Source organism: Cololabis saira, chromosome 1, assembly GCF_033807715.1.
Source record: "Cololabis saira isolate AMF1-May2022 chromosome 1, fColSai1.1, whole genome shotgun sequence".
Classification (NCBI taxonomy): domain Eukaryota; kingdom Metazoa; phylum Chordata; class Actinopteri; order Beloniformes; family Belonidae; genus Cololabis; species Cololabis saira.
This window is the reverse complement of record NC_084587.1, coordinates 44720147-44733597: the sequence shown is the minus strand read 5'-3', so window position 1 is coordinate 44733597 and position 13451 is coordinate 44720147.

Here is a 13451-nt window from a genome sequence, read left to right as displayed (position 1 = left end):
TTTTTTTAGTACATTCTGACCTTTGTTTTCATTTTCAGTTAGCAAATATTACATCTAACTTAGTGTTAGGTTTGAAACTGAATATTGTCTAATTATATCAAGAAAAGTTTTATGGCAGTTTATTTTAAGATGTATTACTTCCACACAATGCATTCTATCTATATGCTCATCTTGTTAATTTAATGCACTACAAACACTGCTGAGATTCTCATTAAAAACCTCTGGAGGGAAATACTTTTTAATCGTGGGTGCATTTAGCCCGGTTGTAATCCACTGTGGATTATGTTGAGCTGTAATTCCAGGTGCAGCAACGGCTGGACAGACAGCAGGTAATACCCCCTCATGAAGCCCAATAACTTTTCATTGAGGACATTTCAAGTGCTGATAAACCCACTTTTGGAGAGTGGATTTAGAAAATCTGCCAAACAAAGCCATGTGATAAAGTCTAACCCCTTTCAATTCAAAGGTTTTACATACAAAGACTATATGGGAAGAACTGTACAACACCCTTTTAAAGTCACCAGTAGGTTACTGAACAGTAGTTTTGAATCCCATTTTTCAGAGCTCTACCCCAGCTAATCTAAGAATGGGCAAATGGGTGGAATAAACCAGCGTGGCATTCAGCTGGAAAACCCCCACAAGAAAAAGAGGTCTCCTCCCAATGAAATGAAATATGGATTGTCTGAGCTCAGATCCAGCTCTGCCAAAGCTACTGCAGTCATTTGTCTCTAACCAGACAGCCAAGTCAAGCTGGGGTCCAGCTAAGTGGCTCAGCCGGAACAGAAGGCGGCACCAGCAGTCAAGCTGAAATTGGTCAACAGCCTTCCTCCTGCCGAATGGTCCAGCTAGCAACACGGTCTGCCGCCTTGCTGCTCTGGGTGAACCACCATCATTCCCTAGTGGTTCCAGTCTAATGCAAGCAGGTCATGGTGATTTTTATCAACAACACAACAAGCCATATCATCCTTACAATAAGAGCAGAGCAGTGATCTCCTCTTCATCCTGTGTTGCTGTCTTGTTTATTTATCTTTATTCCACCAGCCGGTTTATCAAACTACTATGAAATATTGAGTCACTTTTCCAAGCTAACGGAAGTGAAGGCTGGTTCAAACAGCAAGTGTATCTGCCCCTTTAATCGGATTGGTTTATGTGTAAATTGTCACCCACGTGGGGTACGCTCTTATGATTGGCTGAAACAAAGGAAGATATCTGATTGGTTGCAGATCCTTCCGTGTTTAAAAATACGCATTTGTGGATTGAAGCAAGTCAGGGGAGCCTCAAAAGTCACACACAAATGCAGCGCAGCCCATAGACTGTTATGTCTGGTGGTTCACGACCCCGTCCTGTCCACACTCTCGACCTACGTCAGGCAAGGCTGGCCTGGGAGGGTACCGGACGAGCTGTTTCCCTATCACAGGGTCAGGGAGGAGTTGTCGTGCTGGAAGGAGACCTGTGTCGCCTGCGGGCTCTGCACTGTGGTCCCTGGTGACCTCCGGGCACGTGTCCTTGCTATGGCGCACGAGGGTCACCTGGGCATAGTCACTCTCAAACAGAGGTGCCGTGATGTCGTGTGGTGGCCAGGCATCGACAGGGAAATAGAGGCCCTGGTCAGGGACTGCACTGCTTGCCTTCTTAGCGACAAGACCAGGGCTCCGGCCCCACCCCCACCCATGCTGCCGTTAGACTGGCCATCACAGCCCTGGGAGCACCTGCAGCTTCACATCTGTGGTGAGCTGCATGAGGTGCCGCATCATCAGAGGTTCCTCGTCGTAGTCTATGACCTCCACTCCAAGTGGCCGGAGGTGGCACCCGTGGGCTCCATCACGGCCAAGGTGGACATTCTTGATTCTCTGTTTGCACGTTGGGGCTTGCCTAGGAGGATCACGACTGACAATGGACCCCAAATGATCTCCCATGAACTGTCCTCATACCTGGCGGGGAAAGGGATTCGCCACACGGCTTTCTACAACCCAGCGGCAAACGGGGGGGTGGAACGTTTAAATCAAACGCTGAAAAACGGGATCAGGGCTCACTTGGCACAAGGGTGCACACTCACCACCAGTCTCCTACAGACGCTGCTGCACTATCGGGCCACCCGACACGCCACCACAGGAGTCTCCCCAGCCTCCCTCATGCTGGGACGGGAGCTCCAGCTGCCTCAGGATAGGCTCCGCCCCACACTGGCTCAGGTCACAGTTCACCCGGTTCAAGCCGCAGTAACTACCCGCCAGCGCCAGATGAAGGACCGCTTCGACAGGACCCGACGGGTTAGACCACCTGCCATCGCTGTCTCGGATTGGGTCAGGATCCGACAACCTCATCGTGGCGGCAAGCTCCAGTCGTTCTGGTCAGACCCCGTCCATGTTACCACACAGATTGGCCCAGTTTCGTTCAGGTTGGCCGATGGCATGCCCCTGGCATGCTAACCACCTGCGTAAGGTGCAGGCCCCACCGGGTGTGCCGGTCGTTATAGCCCTGCCGGCTGCACAGTTCGATGTGGCAGCCGCCCCAGCTGTCCAAGCACAGGCCGCAGTCGAAGAGCAGCCACATTGCTGCTGCACCCGAGGGTCGCCCAGTTCGGGCTTGCACCAGGCCTAAACACCTGGGGGACTTTGAGACTGAGTATCACACCTAGGTCGTGTGAAGGGGGGGGAAATGTTATGTCTGGTAGTTCACAGACATACACTGTCACTTTAAGAACTGTTTCTGTTTACGACACTCCCCGTTCCGGTTTACGGGAGTCAGTGGTTTTTACATGCGTTCATGTTTGGGTCTGAAATAAATGGAGTCACGTCAGCTCTGACTTGAGTTACGTCTAACGTTATCTTTCTTCACAACATAACACAGACAAAAAAACGTTTGTAAATCAGGTTATATTTGTGTGTGCATCAAAAATACATTTGTGTATCTTGTCCTACGAACGTGTGAATTGTTCTGTGCATTTGCAAATCATCCCCTGCATTTGTGACTCTTGTCCTGTGCATTTGTTGATCAGTATGTGCATTTGTGAATCTTGTCCTGTGCATTTGTGGATTGGCATGTGCATTTGTCACTTTTGAGACTGTTCTACCTCTATACAGCACCTGCCTGGTTGGAGTCCTATCGAAAAGACAGCGACTATTTTGTGTCTTCAGGCAACTACAAAAGTGGAGCTAATAAAAAATAACATGTGGAGTTCTTCAAAGTTCAATTCAGGGTCCTCTGTTATTTCACATCTATATGTTCTCACTCGCTCAAATTATGAAAAAATAAAAAAAAGTGTTATAACTACTCAGATGACACACACATCTATATTACCATCTCTCCAGGTGTCAGGGTTTGACACTTTCCCCCCAGTTTGTGACTTTCAGTTTCTGTCTTGCCCCGCCTGTGTCCCATCTGCCCTGTTTGTGTCTGCACCTGTGTCTCGTCATGTCTCGTTATCCCCTCAGTATATCTTGTCTTGTCATTCCTTGGTTCCCTGTCGGTCCGTACTGGTTCTTCCTCCATGTCTCCTCGTCGTTTTTTTTCCCTGTTCCTGGTTTTTTTGTTAATCCTGCTCTGCATCGCTTTGTTTTTGCCTTTTGGTAATTAAACCCTTTTTGTTGCAACTCCTGGCTCCTGTTCTCCTGCACTTGGGTCCTTAGCAAAACCAAACCATAACACCAGGAGACTATAATCCAATGCAAACATTAATCCATTGCAGCAATCAAATTAAAGATTGGATTGACCAGAATTGTCTTCAGTTAAATTAAGACAAAACAAAAGTAATAGTGTTCGGAGTCAAGGAAGGAGGAATACAAGTCAGCACTCAGCTTCAACCAGTGAAGCTAAAAACCAAGAGCCAAGCCAGAAATCTGCGAGTTGTTCTGGACTCAGACCTGAACTTTAACAGCCACATTAAGACAGAAATGAATTCAGCCTGTTATTACCTAAAGAACATATCAAGGATTAAAGGACTGATTTCTCTTGTCCATGCTTCTATCTTCAGTAGACTGGACTACTGTAATGCTGCAGCTAGTCCTGAACGCTGCTGCTCGAGTCCTCACTAAGACCAAGAGACTCGAGTCCTCACTAAGACCAAGAGAGTGGACAATATAACTCCAGTTCTTAGATGTTTACACTGGCTTCCTGTATGTCCTAGAATAGAGGTTAAAATCCTGCTGCTGGTTTATAAATCTCTGAATGGTCTCGGAACAAAACACATCTCTTATCTCCTGGTCCATTAGAAACCAACCAGAACCCTCAGGTCGTCGGGGTCACGTGTACTTTCTGTAACCAGAATTAGAACCAAACACAGTAAGGCAGCGTTCAGCTTTTATGCTCATCACTTGTGAAAGAAACTCCCAGAATGCATCAGGGTTGCTGAAACTTTTCAAGGTTGAAAACCTTTTTATTTATGGCTGTATTTCAGTAATCTCCAACAATGCACTACAGCCTTTATTTATTGAATCTCATTTGTTTGATTCTTTTGAACTTATGTCTGTGTCTTTAATTTCTGTTTTACTTTTACATGCATTTTTTAAGATCTTTTTATGTAAATCACTTTGAATTATCTATACAAATAAATTATCCTGGGTCACATATTTCAATGAGATTAAAAGTCTACTATTTTTCCCTGGCTATCCGGTTGTATTAATTTTTTTGTATTGATTTATTACATCAAAATAGTAAAATTACAGCCTCATCTAACTGAAATATTAAAATTCACACTACGAATCAAAATGGGGGACCGATCTGACTGCACGCAAATTCCCTTGCATGCAGTGGAAAGCTGCCCTTAGAGTTAAATATATTACCCGGTAAAAAGAAATTGGGGGGGAGGCCTTCAGGATATATCACATATAACACATTCAACAACACAAAAGAATGACTTCAATTGAAAATGTTTAGTGTCTTAAACTGACCAGCTACAAGTTTGGAGAGAGTTGAACAACAATTCCTGTAAATGTAAGGGTTTGAAGCAATGATTAATGATTTTTTTTAGAGACACATATTAACCAAATATGTTGTGGTTGCAGCATCTTTACCACCACTCCTAGACCTGCATTCTCCTCTGCTGTTGTTCCTGGAATATATTGGAGCCACTCTAGTCTGGCGATCAGAGCCCTGACAACTCCAGTTACCACTGAGACCACTGTTGCCTTCACGTTCCACATCTTGCCTCCTCTTTCAGCATATATGATATTTTTCTTGCTTCTCATGTTCCCTCTTCTTGATTTGACAGCCACTAACAGGTTACAAATACAAGTGCTAAAGATGATACCACACAAACAATTATGACCTCTTGTGCCTTGATTGAATACAGCCATTAAACAGTCGTAGTGCTGGATGAAAAAGTGCACCCCTGGAATTAATAGCTGTTTGAACCTCCTTTGGCAAAAATGACTTTGAGCAAGAGTTTTAGTATCTCTGCATCAGAGGTGTACACACAAAGGAATTTTTTATCATTCCTCAGTATGGCTCTCTTGAGGGGCGTTCCAGAGCGTCTTGATGCCGTCAAGGTCTGGGCTTTCATAGGACCACTCCCAAAGACAGATTACCTTCTTTTAAAACCATTATGTAGTGGCATTATGTTCATGTTTAGGGCCATTGTTGCTGCCTCAACCAACTGCATTTAGCTGATGCTGGGTTAGTACAAACTGATTATGTTTTTCAGTAAGCTTGGTAGCATTATTATAGATCAAGAAGAGATGTGGCTGAGCCAACTGTCAATCAATCATATAAGAAATACATGTATTGCTTTGTATAATATTCCTGACAATTGAAGCTAAAACTTTTTTTTTTTTTTTTTTTTTTTTTTTAACAGGCTGTAAATGTCTTTATTTCTGGTCTAAAGTTTGACATTTTCATATGGGAGGCGATGGAGATTGACTCATTTTTGGAGCAAGCCTCTAGCGGTCAGTTGAGAAACTGCAACAGATTTCACCTTTCCATGGGATTTAATCTAGAAGTTAGATGGTTGGTACTTGTTTGCAAATGGCCCACAGCATAAAAGAAGATGAAAAAGAAGAATCCAGCAATAGAAGAAAGCAAAGAAGAAACAAAACAACTGCACTCGAAAAGGATTTCCAAAGGGTTGAAAGGGTTGAGTTGTGTTCACTTGATCATCATGTGAGAGGGATGAATTTAATTCCCAGCTCGGGGAATACCCAATTAGCATAAACCTCTCTTCCAGGTAGAGGGACCTCTCAGCCGATCTGATTATCTCTCCTACCACAGGTTCCTGAAGGCTTCTTTTGCAGGGCAGTTCTTAGTGAAGGAGACACGAGACAACAATCAGGCCCAGGAAAAACTAGTAGAAATGCAGCTAAAGTAAACCAAATCATGTAGCTCTCCCCACCATACATTATTGTTGGGAGGATGTTTTGATGTATCTATGCTGTGGCCTATTTACACCATAATTTTTATTTATTAATTTGAAAGCAGATGCCTCTTCCATGGTATTCTGCCATGGGTAACCACCCTGTTCAATTACTTGGTAATGGTAGAGATGTCAGTTTCAGTAATGTCTTAAAGCCTTTTGCGGTTCATCATTTCTTCTTTACCTCATTTAAGATCCTCTGTTGTGCTCCTTCTACTGTACTGTACTGGTACAATGGCGTTTTGGTATCAGTAAGCTATGTTCTTTTGGGGCCATATATAGAATCAAGTATTCTTTTATGACAGTTCAGCCTTTTCTTCTTTGCCAAGCATTCGCCAAGGTGCTCCTCTGCCTGGTCAATGACTTATGTATAATAGCCGAAATCTTTGCCAGTTCCAGTGATGCCGTCATACATTTGGATGTCACTTGTGGGTTCTTCATTACCTCACTGGGGAACGCTTTATAAATTGGAGTCTTCTTGGCAGGGCAACAACTTCTAGGAAGAGTAACTACAGCACTAAATTTTTCTCCATTTACAGACAGTTTGTCTCATTTATGGATCCCTAAACACTTAGAGATGACTTTGTGTTCCTTTCCAGCCTTATGCAAACAACCTCTCTTAATTGTATGTCATTGGCATTTACATACAAATGTCATTCCCGCTCTCTTGGCTTCATATATATATATATACATTTACGTTTAGATTCGGCAAAATGACCTCATGTATAAATGCACATTTAAAAGACAACAAACAAAAGAAAATGAAAAAAAAACAAGGGACACTTCTCAACACAACAACAGATTGTCAGCAATATTTATGGTTGATCATATAATTTTGAGGGAACTTAAATTTTGCATTGAATTTCAGATTAAATGGCTTTGAGATTTGGCCACTGCAGAGAGCCACATTAATAAATTCCCCCAGATTCATCCATCAGATGATCCAAATTAGACCTTTCCAAAAAGTAAATCACATGTCCCCAAATCTCGTCAAATAATGACTGTTTGCCCTTGATCATGTACGTAATTTTTTCAAGTGGCACGTGGAAGAAAGTTCCAAGATCCATTTTCTTGTACCTGGTCCACAGATGTTTTTCCATGTGAGGGCTATTACTCCTTCGCTAATAAAGGGCATACGTCTATAACAATTTGGTGTTTTCGTGTAATTTTTTGATTAGCTGGCTATATACCTAGTATAATAATCTTTGGGTCGAGGGGTATTTGTATACACTCTACTACTTCAATACACTCTACTATTTTTTGCCAGAATCTTTCAATTTTAGTGCACTACCAGAGACAATGGAAGAGCGTGCCTCTTTCTTTTCCACATTCCACAAGTTTTTCTGGGGATATGCATATTCACATCAGCCAATTGTATTTCAATATTCTTAGACGCATGTTCGCTGTCTACGTTTGTGCTCTATCACATGCCTTTTCCCAATTTTCGATTGTAATGTCTTCACCTATATCCTCTCTCCATTGCTCTAACCTCCTCAATGACGACTCAGATGTCTCACTCACCAGAGTATTGTAGATCTTGGATATTATGCCCCTCCCCTCACAGTTTATTACCATAATCTCCTATTATTGACAAGGGAGGGATGGACAATGACTGTTTTAGCTGTGTTCTGTGTTCCTATTTAAAGAAATTCTTACGAGGTAAGTTAAATCTATCCGAAATTTCTTCAAATGACATCATACATTTTTCATTGGGATTATATAAATCTCCAATTTTTTGTCTTCCCATTTCTGCCCAAATTTTGAATTCCCCGTCAGATCTTCCTGGGAGCAAGGAGTTATTTCCCCATATTGGACTAAATCTTGAGAGAGAGGAGGTGTCCCTTATATATTCTTTGACTTGATACCACACACTAATCATGTTTCTAACCATTGGATTTTTAGTGACCTTTTTGAGTTTTTGAACCTTTGATGAGTACAGATAAATAGGAAGTAGTAAACTCAGCTGATGGCATCCCATTTCCCTCCACAGGGGGCATCTTTCTCTGTGAAATAGAACAGCATCATTCTCAATTGTGCTGCCTAATAATACCAATGTAGGTTAGGGCATTTAAGCCCCCCTCTATCATAGGGCAAATATAGCAACGTCAGCCTCAAACTGGGGCATCTATTATTCCAAATACATTTTAGGAAAAGCTTCTTACAGTGAGAGAACAGATTGACTGGCGGGGTAAGAGGCAAGTTTTGGAAAAAATACAACAGTTTGGAGAGTACATTCATTTTTAGAATATTTATTTTTCCTATTAACGATTGTGGTATTGGCGCCCATCTATCTAATGAATTTGAAATTCCATGCATGACAGGTTCATAGTTAGATTCGGCAATTTTCTCAAGGGAAGGAATGATTTGAATGCCCAAGTAAGTGAAACATTCAACTTATTATCCTTTCAGCTGGATTTAACAGCATAATTGAAGATTTTGATTTATTTATTTTATATCCTGGCACTACTCCAAATTTCTTTATCGTGTCTAACAGTGCAGGGATTGATTTTTCCAGATTCTTTAGAAAAATAACGACATCGTCTGCATATAGTGCCAAGCGATGATCCTGCTGTCCTACAGTTATTCCTGAAATATCTTGTCTTGCTTTTGAACTCGCAATGCCAATTCTTTGACAATTCCTTGATAAATGCTTTAAAAGTTTCCCACCTGATGGCCATCAAACAACATTTATTCTCACTTTTATTGAGCAAAGCAAGCCTATAGGCCTATGCTGCAGAAAGCAGAGTAAAGTCAGAAACTTGTTCAGAAGAACACACACACACAGGCCTGACAGCTGTCAATCGCATGGAGCAACATAACTGGTCTAAAATTACACAATCTATTTAGATAGATATAGACACAGCGGTCTATAACATCATTTCTGAGCTCTATAACAGAGAATAGACTTGGCGGTCTAGTTGAAAACAACACAAAGCACATTCAAATAGAGCAGGTGGTCAAGGCTACCACAACATTCTGATAAATAAATTACTTATGAAGGTTACACTGACTCACCAATGGTAGTTGACTCTTCCATAACCCTTGGCCCGAACAAAATAATCCAGGTAACGTGGAAAACAGGGTAACATTCAAAACTTTGTACATGCTTAGTCCTCTTTTAAAGTTTAGCGCTCATCTCCTTCACGGCAGCAAACTTGCCTAGTTGGCAAATTGGCTGTAACTGTTAAGGCTGATTTATGGTTCCGCGTTACACCAACGCAGCGCCTACGGCGTAAGCTACCCGGCGATGCGCACGTATGGTGCGCGTCGTCGCGTACCCTACGCCGTAGGCTATGCCGTACCTTACGACGTAGGCTCTGCGTCGATTTAACGCGGAACCATAAATCAGGCTTTACAGCCAATCAGCGTTTGCTCACAGCCCCGATGTGTTTAGGACAGTTGTAAAGTAGAAATTAGCCTAGACTGGCCGCACAATACACATTTCATCGTTATTATAGCCTACAATTTACGATTATAGATGAACGTATAACACAAAACGGGGCCCTATGAGCTTGTGGGCCCCGTGACGACCGCCACCTTGCCCCCCCCTCTGGCTCAGCTGGACCGTCAACCATTTTTGCTTAAAGCGCCACCAAGGTGCATCTCTTACCAAATTGCAGTCCTGGTACACTCGAGAGATTGGAGCATGATCTGAAATTAGAATAGGACCATAAGCACAATCCTTAATTCTATACTTCAAATTGGCAGATATCAGAAAGAAATCGATTCGCGAATATGATTTAGGTGTGCTGGAAAAACAAGAAAACTTGAGGTCATTAGGATTAAACTCCCTCCACATATCAATCAGATTCATTTCTCTCATAAATTGGTGTATTATTTTCCTGCTTCGAGAGTGTGACAAAACAACTACGGAGCTTTTGTCTATCACAGGATCCAAGGGGCAGTTAAAGTCGCCCCTATTACACAACTTCCAGGTAGAGTGGATGAAGACAAAAACTAATTTTGAAAAAAGATAGGATCATCAATATTAGGAGCATAGAGATTCACGAGAACCAGCTGCTCTTTAACGAGATTTCCCTGAATAATCAGACATCTTTCCATCTTGTCTTTAATGACCTTATTCACCTGCAACAGAATAGATTTGTGCAACAAAATAATGACACCTCTTGCTTGGGAATTAAAGGGAGCAGTAAAAAACTGTGCCCCTCCACCTCCTCTTTATCCTTAATTCGTCTCTTCCCGTCAGATGTGTTTCTTGGAGAAATATTATGTTAGACTGCATTGATTTGATTCTGTTAATAACTTGTTTAATCTTTTGTAGCCCTCTGCAGTTCCAAGATGTAATTTTAATCCTAAATTCACCAGCCATTTGGAAAAGGGGATGATGTACGTCCAACATTTTAAGACATTTTTTTTACAAAAGATACAACCAAAACTGTGATTCACAATGCTGAAAAACCACATAAAAACATAGAAAAAGCTATGGGATTCAGGTTCCCCTACCTGAATCCCCTTCCCTTTTAAACCTTAAAGCTGCCAGAATAGCTACCAGCTGTTCCACACACTGTGAGGAATAGCACAACTTGTTAAACAAATAGGTATATCAAACCTTAACCTCTCGTGCAACCAAAAAGTACTTATGAACTTATTTTAAGCATCTTATTGAAATGGGACTACTTTCAAATAATGACAGAATAATACATAAAAAGTAATAATAAAAATAAAAGAGGGAGAAATATCCAGTGTCCACAGGATTGTTGGCTCCCTCTTATAACAGTGCAGTTTTTATGCATTCAAATTCAATAAAAGTCATACTTGAAAAAGTTAATTATCTTACATTTAGTGACCCTTTCTTAATGACAGAAAATAACCATAAGAACAGTTGGTGATGAATAAACTACACTCGAATTACTGTACTAACATTTCCTTTCACCATGCTGAAGTCACTTATTGACTAATTAAGGAGTATGTGTAAGCCTTGCAGAATGTGTCACATAAAGCAAACTTCTAATATGAGAGAAAGTCAGGAAATATAAGTGCAAACGCACCTTAACTAAGCAGAGCCCTCTGGCTGGTGTGCAGCCACTTCTTATGAAGGCAGGCAGGGTGGAGAGGTTGATTGGGCACACCTGTGCCCAATCTACTGAGTGGCGGCTCCTCCACCCTGCCACACTCGATCTTGCCTGCAGGTCCAAAACCATATCCTGCAGATCTTTTTTTTTACCTTCCAATGACTTTAGCCTGCAGAGAAGTGACATTGTCCTCAGTGGTGGAGCTCCTCGTCTCTGCTTCGGTCACTCGCTCCGCGCAGTCCGTGATATCTTTCCTCACAATTTCAAATGCGGCCGATACTCCCTCAAATCTGGTGGAAAATTCTACTTTCATGCTGTTGATGGCAGCCAGTATGGTTTCGAATCGGCGCTGCACCCCTCCATCGTCGCCGGATTGTCCGTCTCCTCTGTTGCCACAGTTGCTTTGCTAGCTTGAACTTCAGTATCCACGTTAGCTGTAGTGCTAACGTTACTTGTCGGCTTTGCAAACTCCGAAAGAGTTTTGCAGGTTTTACTCGGTTTACGATTCGGTAAAGGCATCACCTTTAGGTTTTCACAACAAACACGTTAGCAAATGTCCCCTGTACGATATTGTAAAAAGGATTTTCTTTGAAATGTAGCAGAGGGGGTTTAACTGTGTCCACTCAGCAAGCCGCCAGAACCGGAAGTCCTGTACTGTGAATGTTTAATGGGTGTGTTCAATAAAAACAATACATTCTAAATATTACCAGTTTAAATATATTGTGTTAGTTTATGATTGAGACTAAGCTCAAGATCAGATCACTTTTAACGTCAAATGAATGCATTAAACCTGTTAATTCCGAGGGGTTCACATACTTTTTCTTGCCACTGAATATGTCACATTTCATTTACGTTTCAATTACATTTATGTGTGTGTATCACATACAGGCGAGGCACTCATCATTACTCGCTCTGTCCAAGTATATCATAGAGCCATTAATTGAGAGTGCAATCAGGCTCTGAGCGCACGGTTTAAAAGAGCTGTTGATAAACTGGGTGCCTGCATGCACAGACGCAGACCTATATTGTTTTTGTGGATATGTGTGTGTATGTGTTTGCTTGTGAGGTTGTATTTCTATCATGTTTCAAAGCTCATTCTCTGGTGAGGAAACTCATCTTTGCGTCTGGCATAGTTTCCATGTGCCACAGAAGCCTAAACCAATACCACCCAGGCCACAATTTGGCTGTAGTTTTAGATACGGATGAATGTGTTTGTGTGTGTATTCACTTGCATTTGTGTGTGCAGGCTGCCACTCAAGCCACTAGCTTGTCTTGTAGCCAGCTCTGCATTCCTGGCATTGTTGTGGTCGATACGACAGTGGCATGCAATATTAATGCAGACTTCTATTGTGGTTGGGAAGAGCCTGAGACAACCTTTGCTAGTGTTTCAGAGAAAACTGAGAACAAACAGTGAGCCTGAGACACAGAGGTGGGGACAAGGCAAAAGAACAGGGAATAAACAGAGGAGGAAAAGTGAAGGAGGAAGGGAAAAAGGCAGCGAACCAGAGAGTAGATGAAGACATAAAAGAGCCAAGTGAAAGGAGGGTAAAGAAAAGCACCTGAAAGAAAGAGGAAAGCGAGGGCAGAAACAGGTCAAGAGAGGTAAAAGGCAGGAGAGGGCAGTGGATGACAAGAGAAATAAGGAAAGGAAAATTGGAGATAGGAAAGAGGTGAGGGAAATGAGAAAGGGATGGAAGACTGATTTAGAGGATGAGTGGGTGAAAGTGTAGGTGTAGAGTGGAATGAGAGAGAAGCTAACACCAAAATGAGATGGGGGGAAGCTTAAATGAAGAGAAAGAGAATGTGCTTGGAAAAGTAAGGGGCTATAGAGATGGTTTAAAGAGAGGAGCATCGAGAAAAATTTGTTCTATCGCTTTACTCCAGATAATCATGAAAAATCCAGAGAGCTCATTCATGCAGAATGCAGCTACACTTGGTCAGGACAGAAAATACATGTGCACAAATAAATACTCCTCATTCTGAATGTGACACACTTCAAAGTCTTTCCCGTTTATTATACCCAAATATTAGTGCACACACCATTACTCACCCAAAGCCTCCTCAGCTGTTGCCAG